The sequence below is a fragment of the Rutidosis leptorrhynchoides genome, chromosome 7 (assembly GCF_046630445.1).
Source record: "Rutidosis leptorrhynchoides isolate AG116_Rl617_1_P2 chromosome 7, CSIRO_AGI_Rlap_v1, whole genome shotgun sequence".
Taxonomy (NCBI): Eukaryota; Viridiplantae; Streptophyta; class Magnoliopsida; order Asterales; family Asteraceae; genus Rutidosis; species Rutidosis leptorrhynchoides.
Window position 1 is genome coordinate 250,574,674 of NC_092339.1, and position 15,286 is coordinate 250,589,959.

Below are 15,286 nucleotides of genomic sequence, written 5' to 3' on the forward strand. Positions count from 1 at the left end.
TTTACTACAAAATACAGTATGGTGAGTTTCATTAATCCCTTTTTAAATGCTTTTGCAATATATATTTTTGGGACTGAGAATACATGCGATGTTTTTAACTGTTTTACGAAATAGACACAAGTAATTGAACTACATTATATGGTTGAATGATTGAAATCGAATATGCCCCTTTTTAGTCTGGTAATCTAAGAATTAGGGAACAGACACCCTAATTGACGCGAACTCTAAAGATAGATCTATCGGGCCCAACAAGCCCCATCCAAAGTACCGGATGCTTTAGTACTTCGAAATTTATATCATGTCCGATGGAGGATCCCAGAATGATGGGGATATTCTTATATGTATATTGTGAATGTCGGTTACCAGGTGTTCAATCCATATGAATGATATTTTTGTCTCTATGCATGGGATGTTTATTTATGAGAATTGAGTATATGAAATCTTGTGGTCTATTAAAAATTATGAAATGATTATTTATGATAAACTAATGAACTCACCAACCTTTTGGTTGACACTTTTAAGCATGTTTATTCTCAGGTGTGAAAGAAACCTTCCGCTGTGCATATGCTCACTTACATGGAGTCGTTTATGGCATATAGAAGTCAGATCATCGCTCTGGGATCAAAGGTTGAAGACTTCATCCGAATGGATTAGGACGGGTCTCTACAGTTGGTATCAGAGCGATGGTCTTAGTGAACCAGGTCTTGAGTTAGTGTGTCTAACTGATAGTCGTTAGGATGCATTAGTAAGTCTGGACTTCGACCGTGTCTGCATGTCTAAAGTTTGCTTATCATTTTTGTCGAAAATCATCTGTTTATCATCCTTAGGAAATTACCTGCTTATCAATCTTAGTCTAGACACATCTTACTGCATTGATTGCATGAATAGTGTATAGACAAAACTCTTATCTTAGCGTATTTGCTAATTCATATCTTAGCATACCTGTTACTGTAGACTTTATCTGACACGTTTCCTTAATTCCCTCCGTAATTTACGGGATCTTCTTTACTATACATAGATATTCTATGTAATTAGAATATCATCCGATATCTGAAAATCATTTCATACCAAAAATCCTTTATCTAACCATACAAGATGGAACTCGCAACTAGTTCAAGTTCTTCGGAATCCGACAGCTATTCCGACATGGAATCCCACTCAAGCTCCGAAAGCAGTGTAACCGGAATGGATCAACCGATTAGCCATCATCTATTTTTGATGAATTAGGGCTGGGTTCGTAGCCTACTTAGTCATTGGAGACAAGAAGAAGGTGATCCCTTCCATCCACCACATTGCCCTATTGGCGAAGAACCTGAAGCACTTACCGGCGAACCTGTTCGAAACACCATTTTTTCTCTCATTTCTCGAGTATCTCGTCACGATCATATACTATACCAAATTCTAGATCTTATTTATCCACTCGTCCGAACCGACAGTCACCCCGGTGTAATAGAAGAAGTCAACGAGCTTCGCGCTCGGGTAGTGGCATTAGAGAATATGGTGCGAAGGTTACAAACACCAGCAGCAGCACCAGCAGCATAAACAGTATTACCATCAGTGACACCAACAGTACCCTCACGACCACCAACAGCAACATCCGCATCCCACACCTCAACATCACAATCTGTCCCAAAAACATCAACAACACACACAACATAGATATCAAGGAGTACCAACAACAATGAATGATGAAGTATTGATCCATAACTTCATCAATATTCTACGAAGAATATGTGATTCCTAATAGTTAACAATGGAGTAGTGATCCCTAACTTCATTAATATTCTGCGAAGAATATGTGGATCCTAATAGTTTTAGAGATTACTTATTCTAGCTCAAACTGAAAAGCAAATGAGATTAATATCATGTTAACTCATTAAATCCATGATTACATTTGAAAGAAATATATATACAAGTATATTTTCATAAGGATTCTAATTGTAATTAACAATATCTTTTGTACAAACTGTTAATGGTAAAAATATTTTAACGGGTAGGTAATACCCGAGGAATATTTAGATTTCACATTAATAAGTTACACTGTACATTCTTCGAATCTGATTCAACAGTCATTTACTATCCTACTCACATCCACAGATATACGAATCCGTTCACCACAGAATAACCATTTTCATTCAATTTCATATTTAGATTTTGACTTATCAGAATCCAACAAGTGGCATAATGAAGAAAAACAATGGACATAATAAAATTTGTTAGAAACAAACGAATTAACTAATTGAAATTTTGTTAAGAATCCACGCAAACTGTTCCTAGCTAACTGGTTACATTTTATTTACCGTAATTTAATTATCGCAATTTATATTCTCGCAATTTTATTTATCGTCATTTAATTTTCGACTCAAACTTAATTTAGTCATATTAATATTAGTACTAATATCAATTTTGAATTATTATTAATAAAAGTATTATTATTAAGTTTATCATTAGTAATAAGATTGGTAAAATTATTATTATTAAGTATTAAGTATTAATATCAAAAAGTATTATTTCTATTATCAGTATTGTTAAATTAGTTAATTTATTAAAAACTACTATTATTATCATTATTATAAGATTTATCATTTAAAACTGTCATTAATATTAATATTAATAAAATCATTAATATTATTATCCTTATTATTAACACTAGTATTATTGCTATCATTATCTTAATAAGTATAAAAAAAAAAAAAAAATTCTATTATTAGTATAATTACAATTTTATCAAACAAATGAAATATATACATCTAAAATATTTGACACATATAATTTAACACAAGTTATATTTTTACATAATAATAATGAAATACACAAATTAATAATATAAAGATTATATCACTAATAATAATATATATTAATTGGAATATCATGTCGACGTATATATATATATATATATATATATATATATATATATATATATATATATATATATATATATATATATATATATATATATATATATATTATTTGGAATAACCATAGACACTCTATATGCTATAATGCTCGAGTTCGCGATACAGGGTTACGATTGATTCTACAATAATATATATTTTGAGTTGTGATCGAGTCTGAGACATGTACACGAGTCACGATACATATTAATTAATTCAAATGTTGTATAATAAACTATATATGAATTATTGAATTGCTAACTGAGGACTATCAACTGAGGACTACCAACATTGGACAATTAAAATGAATTAAAATATTAATTATAACATATGAAACTAAATAATTCTTCAAGTTGCCACTTGATTTCATCTTGAACCTTATATGTATCTCGACAATTACAATCTGCGTTCAAACCTTTCATAATTCTTGAAAAAACCTCTATCGATAGGATGAACCAACCACACTTCATCTACGGAAGAAAAGATCGATGCATATAGTTATGCACTTGAAAACACTCGGAACCTGAGTAAACATTTAACACGTATCTGTGCTATCTCCTTTGGAGTTGTTATTACCGAAAATAACTTTACAGTCCCTCTTCAAAGTAGCCAATTTTGTCACAGCTTTAGCAAATCAACTTCGAATTTCATTCGGAGTAGTCTATTTTGTCACAGCTCCAACAAATCAATTTCAACTTTTCTTTCGAAACAACCTTATTATAACCTCGGAATATATGCGTGCTCTTCTATTGTTACCGGGGAACCTTTTATATTCCACCATATTACCATCAGTGTTTAATCATCTTAAAACACAATTCTCTTGAAACCACCTTCGGATTGATAACCAACAATTCGGATATGGCTGCATTAAATGCAGAGGAAATAGTAAAATCGTAGATGGCCTAAATGGCCACGAGTTCGATGATAAAGAAGGGAGTATTAGGAACGCTCAATAGAAAAATTGGTACTGCAAATCGAATTGAGCACACCATAAAGGAACCCAAGGAGAAATACAAGTAACATACCCAAAATTCATAGAACCCAGATAAATCGGAATTCGATGAAATCTTTAGAGAATATCCTGCTCCGAAGTCATATTAAAATCTTGTGAAAAATTTTACTTCATCAACCATCGAACTTAGAAATCCCAAAATATCATCATAAATATCTTCGATATTTCTGAGGATATTTTCATAAATATTCTTGTCCGAAATTATCTACATCTTCGTGTTTTCTGCATTCCATTATATTGGAAACTTCTGTAAAATCTAAGTATAAATTATGAATGAACTTTGGAGAAGTGTTGAGAATTGAAGCATGGGTTAGTATAATATAATTACGCTTGGCCAACGTGATTATATTACAGTAAGTCATGCTGAATTTCTAATGGAGCGTGATGATGGTTCACAGTAGACCATACCGTCACCATGCACCATGTTACATAACTTCTTTCATTCTAATTAACCTCTGAACATATCAAGAAAACATATTCTATTATCAGTGATTCTGGTAATTTGACAAATTAAATCGTGCTATTACGTTCTTTCTTGATTATAACATTAAATTCATTCGAAACTCCATACTTACGAATTCTGGACCATAACTCTTTTTACTAGAGATCGAGAGGAAATTAAAAAGACAAAGAGCTCTGAAACATAAGGGAAGATATAAAATTCGACAACAACACTGAAATTACAGTAATTAAAAATTAAAACATCACGACAATTAAAATTTTAAAAGGTTACGACAATTAAACTACTCGTCGTTGTTGTCATCATCTGCGAAGTAGCGTTCACCAGTCATTTCACCATCTGTGAGGTACTCTGGAGACAACGATATTTCTCTTGCTATTTCAACTGCTGCTTCAGCTGATTCATCGAGGTAACGATAACCCAACGTCTCTTCATCCTCAAGAACCACATACAGAGTAATGCGTTTACCGCGATCTTCAATAGTATCTTTTACAAAGTACCATTGATCATCGGTACACAGAAAACTTGCCCTACAATCTACATCATAATCATCTTTATAAAAGAACACAGACGTGAATTCACACGGAACTTTTTTCTTCAGAAAGAATAGCAAGTCTTGTAAACCAACATCACGAATGTCGATATCTTTAAACGAAATTGTGTCGCCCCACTTATATTCCTTCATTTGATTACGGAAATCGCCTCCGTAATGAACATCGAATGAAACAATCATTGGGGGAAATGTTAGCATTTTGCAGTTTGGGAGTGTTTGATTTTGAATTTGGGAATTTAGTATAGGAGTGGTGAAGATAATGGAACGGAAAAACTTAATTTATAGTGGAGATACCAGACAAAGCAATCGAGACAGATGATTGCAATAAATTAAAGAGATTTTAATTTCCTTAATCCCGAGGAAATCTGATCTTATTCAGATTTCAAAGTTTTTCTTTTAAATTCCCTAATTTTCGGAAATCAACAGTGAATACGTCACCAGTTAAGTCAAATTTTCATTTACTCATTTTCACTCTTTTGTAATAGCTTTATTCGTACTCTTCGAATAATCGAATTGTTTTATCCCTATTACTCAATAATGATAAAACTCTATTTATCAACTCATATTCGTCATGAAAACATATTTATTGTTAGCCATGACGACATCACTCAAATTTCGAGACGAAATTTCTTTAACGGGTAGGTACTGTGATGACCCGGGAATTTCCGACCAAATTTAAACTTGAATCTTATTTGATTTCGATACGATAAGCAGAGCCCATTAAACAGAGTCTTAAAATTTGAACTGTTTACATAGATGCATTTATACCTTTGACTAGTCCCGACGATTCACGAACCATTGTTGTAAATAAATGTGTGTATATATATGATATATATACATAATAATAATTTGAAGTAATAAAATACAACTTAATCCTTAAAAATTTAATAAGTAAAATTTCATACAAAATAATTAGGGTAATGTTAAAATGAATTTATATATGATTTGCATATACAATTATCATTATATGTATATTAGAATATGTATAAAAGTTATAAATATTATATTTTGAAATTTATATTATTAAGACAATTATCTTCTCTTATTTAATATGCAAACAGATATTATATAATACATTTATATTAAAACATATAACTATTAAATATTCGACACATGTTATTATATAATATATATTGAATAATCATTATATATAATATTAACATATTAAAAGTATTTACAAGTAAAAAATAATAATAATAATAATAAAATATATATATATATATATATATATATATTGTTATGACAAATATTATTATTACTACTTTCATAAATACCAGTATTAATAGATATTAGATATTAAAATTTTAATAAATTCAATGTTATGATTATCAAAATAAATACTTAAAATACAAATATTACTAGGAGAATGATTAAAATTATTATTAGTTGTAATTTAAAAATTATTTTTTATTATTATTATCAATATTATCATATTATTATTATTATATCTATTCTTAAAAATTATAATTTTTATTATCATTATTATCATTAATAAGTAGTACAAGTAGTATATTCATCATTATTTATCATTAGATTTAATTATTATTGAATCTTTTTTTTAGGAAATTATTAATATTATATTATTATTATTTATCTCTATCAATAATGCTATTATTGTTATTAATAATAAATATGATTTATTAATATCAGTAACATATTTATAAACTATTAAAAATAAATATACAAACAGATATTAATCATAATTATTGTTACAAGTCGTTGTCTGTTTTATCTCATTTTCTTTATCTGCTATTATGCTCGTGATACTAGTCGACATACATCATTCAGAATAAGTGAATCATCTCATCTTGGTGTATTAGATCAGTCGACTCCCTGTAGCTTTATCAATTACCCAAATTTCTCTTTTCCTTGATTAATTTTTGTTCTCTTCTCTATTACAACGAATACCTCTGTATCGTAGTTCATAAATCAAAAATCCCGAAATCAAACCTAATTCCAAAATGTATAAATGTGGGTCAGTTAGGAATTTCAATTTAAAACTATCTGCAAAGTTTGGATTTCCAATTCCTCATATTGAATCCGAATTCAAGGGTCAAAGTTATTTTTTTAAAAAGTCAACATAATCGTTCATGAGGAAATTTGAATTTGTTTTAGTATATTTGGATCAATGGTCGATTTCCGAAGTTTATAGGTGTGAATTACAATCTGTTTCAAGAAGAAATTTTAAACTAAAAACGTCCAAATATTTAAATCGATGTTTGAGTTTGGTGTTCTTCACAAAAACAGTTCAGAGTTTTATATTTTTTTTTCTTTTTACTTTCTCTTATCTGCTAATCAAAAACCCCACTACAGGTCGTTTTCATTTCCAATTCAAGCCGTAAAATAAACTAGGTATTTTGTTGTGATGATTATTTGGATTCCAGTCGTTTTATTGTGTGAAGAAGAAGAAAAAACAGTAAGTCGGGTTAAATAAAATTTATTTGGGAATTAAAATAGAAAGACAGTAATGGATCAGCTGGTTTGATGGGTGGGCTGGCTTGCGAGAGGTCTCGGGTTCGATTCCGGGCAATGACATTTTTTTTAGCTTGATTTGGAAGGTAGTTTTATTTTTCTATTATTATTATTATTATTATTATTATTATTATTATTATTATTATTATTATTATTATTATTATTATTATTATTATTATTATTATTATTATTATTATTATTATTATTATTATTATTATTATTATTATTATTATTATTATTATTATTATTATTATTATTATTATTATTATTTTTATTATTATTATTTTTATTGTTAATATTATTGTTATTGTTATTGTTATTGTTTATTATTAGTATTATTAATAATTATTGCGGTTATGATGAAAATCATTATCATTACTAATATTAATTATGACTGTCATTATCACTAATATAATTAAAATTATTAATATTATTGTTATTACTAAGTATTATCGATACGTATTATCAGTATCATTTTATGGTTATCATTATTATTATTATTATCATTATTACTAAAAGAATTACTACTGTAAAACAACCACTTTTAATAAAATTAGTAATAACATTATCATTAATAATTTTACTAAGTATCCTTGTTATTAAACTTAATATTAAAATTACCGTCTAAACACCATTATTAGTATTAATATTAATACGATTATTAAAATTTCTATTAAAACTAAAATTATTATTAAAATTACTATTTTTTGTTAAAAGATATTATTTTTATCATTTTATCTTATCATTTGTGTTAAAATTATCAACCTTATTAAAATCATTATTATTACTTTCATTGTTATTATTATTAGTAGTATTGTCATGTAGATTAATAATAGTATTATTAAAATTATCATGATATTAACACTATCTATTTAATCAAAAATTAATATTATTATCATTATTATTTTTATGACAAATGAATATTACACATGTAAGAATATATTGATAATAAATATAAATATGTATTAACCTTATTAACTAATATTATATAAATATTCATATATAATAAATTAAATGCTCTTAATATAATACAAATCAGATATATATATATATATATATATATATATATATATATAATCTATAACTTAAAGATATAATGTATGAACTTGTTCGATTACGATTATGTATATTAATAAATATACAAATGATATAGGTTCGTGAATCCGAGGCCACCCCTACTTTTGTTCAATGTCGTCATATATATTTTTACTACAAAATACAGTATGGTGAGTTTCATTAATCCCTTTTTAAATGCTTTTGCAATATATATTTTTGGGACTGAGAATACATGCGATGTTTTTAACTGTTTTACGAAATAGACACAAGTAATTGAACTACATTATATGGTTGAATGATCGAAATCGAATATGCCCCTTTTTAGTCTGGTAATCTAAGAATTAGGGAACAGACACCCTAATTGACGCGAACTCTAAAGATAGATCTATCGGGCCCAACAAGCCCCATCCAAAGTACCGGATGCTTTAGTACTTCAAAATTTATATCATGTCCGATGGAGGATCCCGGAATGATGGAGATATTCTTATATGTATATTGTGAATGTCGGTTACCAGGTGTTCAATCCATATGAATGATATTTTTGTCTCTATGCATGGGATGTTTATTTATGAGAATTGAGTATATGAAATCTTGTGGTCTATTAAAAATTATGAAATGATTATTTATGATAAACTAATGAACTCACCAACCTTTTGGTTGACACTTTTAAGCATGTTTATTCTCAGGTGTGAAAGAAACCTTCCGCTGTGCATATGCTCACTTACATGGAGTCGTTTATGGCATATAGAAGTCAGATCATCGCTCTGGGATCAAAGGTTGAAGACTTCATCCGAATGGATTAGGACGGGTCTCTACAGTTGGTATCAGAGCGATGGTCTTAGTGAACCAGGTCTTGAGTTAGTATGTCTAACTGATAGTCGTTAGGATGCATTAGTAAGTCTGGACTTCGACCGTGTCTGCATGTCAAAAGTTTTGCTTATCATTTTTGTCAAAAATCATCTGTTTATCATCCTTAGGAAATTACCTGCTTATCAATCTTAGTCTAGACACATCTTACTGCATTGATTGCATGAATAGTGTATAGGCAAAACTCTTATCTTAGCGTATTTTCTAATTCATATCTTAGCATACCTGTTACTGTAGACTTTATCTGACACGTTTCCTTAATTCCCTCCGTAATCTACGGGATCTTCTTTACTATACATAGATATTCTATGTAATTAGAATATCATCCGATATCCGAAAATCATTTCATACCGAAAATCCTTTATCTAACCATACAAGATGGAACTCGCAACTAGTTCAAGTTCTTCGGAATCCGACAGCTATTCCGACATGGAATCCCACTCAAGCTCCGAAAGCAGTGTAACCGGAATGGATCAACCGATTAGCCATCATCTATTTTTGATGAATTAGGGCTGGGTTCGTAGCCTACTTAGTCATTGGAGACAAGAAGAAGGTGATCCCTTCCATCCACCACATTGCCCTATTGGCGAAGAACCTGAAGCACTTACCGGCGAACCTGTTCGAAACACCATTTTTTCTCTCATTTCTCGAGTATCTCGTCACGATCATATACTATACCAAATTCTAGATCTTATTTATCCACTCGTCCGAACCGACAGTCACCCCGGTGTAATAGAAGAAGTCAACGAGCTTCGCACTCGGGTAGTGGCATTAGAGAATATGGTGCGAAGGTTACAAACACCAGCAGCAGCACCAGCAGCATAAACAGTATTACCATCAGTGACACCAACAGTACCATCATGACCACCAACAGCAACATCCGCATCCCACACCTCAACATCACAATCTGTCCCAAAAACATCAACATCACACACAATATAGATATCAAGGAGTACCAACAACAATGAATGATGAAGTATTGATCCATAACTTCATCAATATTCTGCGAAGAATATGTGATTCCTAATAGTTAACAATGGAGTAGTGATCCCTAACTTCATTAATATTCTGCGAAGAATATGTGGATCCTAATAGTTTTAGAGATTACTTATTCTAGCTCAAACCGAAAAGCAAATGAGATTAATATCATGTTAACTCATTAAATCCATGATTACATTTGAAGGAAATATATATACAAGTATATTTTCATAAGGATTGTAATTGTAATTAACAATATCTTTTGTACAAACTGTTAATGGTAAAAATATTTTAACGGGTGTGTCTTATCGAGTTTGTTAGGATGCATTAGTGAGTCTGGACTTTGACCGTGTTTGATTTAGAAAACTATTGCTTATCCCTGTTGGTTAAAAAAATTAATATGTAAATATTATGTGATACTAACATGCTAGTTGTTATGTGAAAGATGTCTAGCTTAGAACTTGTTATCACATTCAGCGACTCCGAACCAGAATCTTCAGATGGTGTTCCAGTCATTAACCTATCCGATGATGAAAATGACACCTTTGGGGAAGACTCACAAGTTCCGGATGAATCAATTGAAGAGGAACCGGAAAGCGATCCTGAGGAGGAAGAAATACAGGAAATTACGAAAGACAAGTTCGAAAGAGGAAAGAAACGAAAGGCTACTGAATTGGAAAATCCAAATCCCGAGTTTAGAGAGGATGTTGTGGCACCAACTCCACCAGATACTTCCACACCTATTCCCGCTATTCCTATTAGTTCTATCCCGGCAACCAGTGCTTCAGCCCCTCAGCCAAAACGCAGGGAGACAACAAGGATAGCCTTTAAGCGATTCCTTTGAACACAAAAGCTTTGGGTTAAATGATATGCTGTTGTTCTAAACCATGGGATCGTATAACGTTTTGTATAATATTACTAGTGTGGTTTGCTTAATGTTTGATGTAAGATAAGCATATGTAAAATAGTGAAGTGTGAAATGCAATAATTTTCCATGGTTGAGTATTATTTGGGTAATAGTAATTGATTTTCGTACTAAGCTATTAAGTATGAACTTTAACGGGTAGGTACTACCCTAGCTATAATTATAAAATGCTAATAAGAAGAAAAGGCTTTTATAATAATAACGGGTTCATATTATTAATAAGCTACGATGTACTGTAAATACATACTACATCTATAATATTCCATGTGAATAATTAATTTTTTTCCATTTTTATTGAAGATTATGGCGCGATTGAACCGAATGACGGAACAAGAAATCCAGGAACTCATCAATCAGCGAGTGAATGACAGAATGTTATGGGTCGAGGCTGCAAGAGGTGCTGCAGTTAACCCAAATCCTCGTGTGGGATGCACTTACAAAACTTTTCAAGGTTGCAAGCCCTCATCATTCAGTGGAACAGAAGGACCGGTCGGTTTAACCCGGTGGATCGAAAAGATTGAGTCTGTGTTTAAAATCAGTGGTTGTATTGAGAAGGACATGACCAAGTATGCATCGTGCACCTTACAAGATAGTGCACTCACGTGGTGGAAAAACTATGTGAAGGCCGTAGGAGGAGATGTAGCTTATGATACTCCCTGGAAAGAATTCAAAACAATGCTAATCAATGAATATTGTGCAAGGAACGAGGTTAGGAAGTTGGAAGCTGAATTACGAAGCCTGAAAGTTGTTGGTACTGAACTCACCAACTACAATCAGCGATTCATGGAATTAGCTTTGCTATGTCCCGAATTAGTACCAACCGAAGAATGGAAGATTGAACTGTACAAAGACGGTTTGCCTAAAAAGGTCAAGGCAAATGTTACAGCATCCAAACCCAAGACTATTCATGAAGCTATCAACATGGCGAATGAGTTGATGGACCAGATTATTCTAGATAAGAACACCGATGTCAAGACATCGGGAAACAAAAGAAAGTGGGAAGGTAATCATCAACAATCCAACAAGAAACAAGAAACCACGCAAGGTGCGGGTAGCGGTTCGAACTCAGGTTACAAGGGACGAAATCCTTTATGTAACAGATGCCACAAATATCACTCTGGTTATTGTAATGTGGGGTGCGAAAATTGTAATCTAAGGGGTCATCTTGCTGAAGATTGTCGGATTCCTGTTACAAATACAAATGGCACCAAGACTCCTGCCACTAATGCAAATAGAACTGCCTTGGCCACTGTTACCTGTTATGGGTGTGGGAAACAGGGTCATTATAAGAGCCAGTGTCCGAATCCAGAGAAGAATAATGGATCTGCACATGGAAGAGCATTTGTTATTAATGCTAGAGAGGCGTGTGAAGACCCGGAGCTTGTTACGGGTACGTTTACCATTAATAACTTATTCGCATCTATTATATTTGATACTGGTGTCGATAGAAGTTACGTGTGTAGAGATTTTAAGTTCATGATTGAGTTAGCTAATGGTTAACTAATTAAAGCCGATAAAATTTGCCGTGATTGTAAAATAAATTTAGCCGGAGAAACATTTAAGATTGATTTGATACCCGTAGAATTAGGAAGTTTTGATGTAATAGTCGGCATGGACTGGATGTTCAAAATAGGAGCTGAAGTTGTGTGTGCCAAGAAGGCAATTCGCATTCCTCGTTAGGATAAAACGCCAGTAATGATTTATGGAGAGAAGGGTAACTCAAAGCTAAAACTCATTAGTTGTTTGAAAGCTCAAAATTGCTTGAAGAAAGGGTGTTATGCTATCTTAGCACATGTTAATAAAGTCGAAACGAAGGAAAAAGTGAAGAGCATCAATGGCGTGCCTGTGGCAAGAGATTTTCCTGAAGTCTTTCCGGAAGAGTTGCCGGGATTACCCCCATTTAGATCTGTAGAATTTCAAATAGATCTAGTACCAGGAGCTGCACCAGTGGCTCGTGCTCCATATAGACTTGCACCGTCTGAGTTAAAAGAACTTCAGAGTCAGTTAAAAGAATTACTGGACCGTGGATTCATACGACCAAGTACTTCACCGTGGGGAGCTCCGATTTTATTCGTCAAGAAGAAAGATGGATCTTTTAGGATGTGTATAGATTATCGTGAATTAAATAAGTTAACTATCAAGAATCGGTATCCACTACTGAGAATTTACGACTTATTTGATCAACTGCAAGGATCATGTGTGTACTCGAAAATTGACTTAAGATCGGGCTATCATCAATTACGTGTCAAAGAAGAAGATATTCCAAAAACTGCTTTTCGGACACGTTATGGTCATTACGAATTTTTGGTTATGCCGTTTGGGTTGACTAATGCGCCAGCTGTATTCATGGACCTCATGAATCGAGTTTGTAGTCCGTATTTAGATAAGTTTGTTATCGTTTTCATTAACAATATTCTTATCTATTCCAAGAGTGAGCAAGAGCATGAGCAGCATTTAAGGATGGTATTAGAATTGTTAAGAAAAGAACAGTTATACACCAAATTTTCTAAGTGTGCATTTTGGTTGAAAGAAGTGCAATTTCTTGGCCACGTTGTTAGTAGCAAAGGAATTCAGGTTGATCCAGCTAAAATTGAGGCCATTGAAAAATGGGAGACTCCTAAGACACCAACGCAGATACGCCAATTTTTGGGTTTAGCTGGTTATTATAGAAGGTTTATTCAAGATTTTTTCCGAATAGCTAAACCATTAACAGCGTTAACGCAAAAAGGGAAGAAGTACGAATGGACTTCTGAGCAGGAAATTGCATTTCAATTACTGAAGAAGAAGTTGACTACAACACCTATTTTATCGTTACCTGAAGGGAATGATGATTTTGAGATATATTGTGACGCTTCGCGACAAGGTTTTGGTTGCGTCCTTATACAACGGAAGAAAGTTATAGCATACGCATCCCGACAATTGAAGATTCACGAGCGGAATTATACGACGCATTATTTAGAATTGGGAGCAGTAGTGTTTGCATTGAAGATATGGAGACACTATTTATATGGGGTTAAATGCACTGTGTTTACCGATCATAAAAGCCTTCAACATATTTTTGATCAGAAACAGCTGAACATGAGGCAACGTAGGTGGGTCGAGCTGATAAACGACTATGATTGTGAGATTCGCTATCATCCCGGGAAAGCGAATGTAGTGGCCGACGCTCTAAGCAGAAAGGAACGGGAACCAATTCGAGTACGAGCGATGAACATAAAAATTCGCATGAATCTCAACTCACAAATCAAAGAGGCTCAACGAGAAGCTCTTACTAAAGAAAACATAGGAAATGAAATAATGAAGAAGTATGGGAAACAACTCGTTATACGGGAAGACGAAATTCGATATTTTGCAAACCGTATTTGGGTACCAAAGTTGGGTGGATTAAGGAAGTTGATATTGAATGAGGCACATAAGACAAGATACTCGATACATCCTGGAGTTGGAAAGATGTATCAAGATCTTAAGACGCATTATTGGTGGCCTAATTTGAAGACAGACGTTGCAACATATGTTGAGGAATGTTTAACTTGTTCTAAAGTCAAAGCAGAACACCAGAAGCCGTCAGGGTTACTTCAACAACCAGAAATCCCAGAATGGAAATGGGACGGTATTACCATGGATTTCATCACAAAGTTACCTAAGACTGCCTGGGGTTATGACACCATTTGGGTAATAGTTGATCGTCTCACCAAATCTGCACATTTCTTGCCTATAAAGGAAACGGATAGAATGGAGAAACTATTACGGTTATACATAAAGGAAATTGTTTCAAGGCATGGAATACCTATTTCCATTATATCCGATCGTGATAATAGATTTACATCAAAGTTTTGGGTGCAATCACTACAGGAGGCCCTGGGAACTCGTTTGGATATGAGCACCGCATATCATCCACAAACTGACTGGTAGATTGAAAGAACAATTCAGACTCTTGAAGACATGCTCAGGGCATGTGTGATCGATTTTGGAAACGGATGGGATAAATATCTACCATTAGCAGAATTCTCGTATAATAACAGTTATCATGCGAGCATTAAAGCTGCACCATTCGAAGCACTGTATGGAA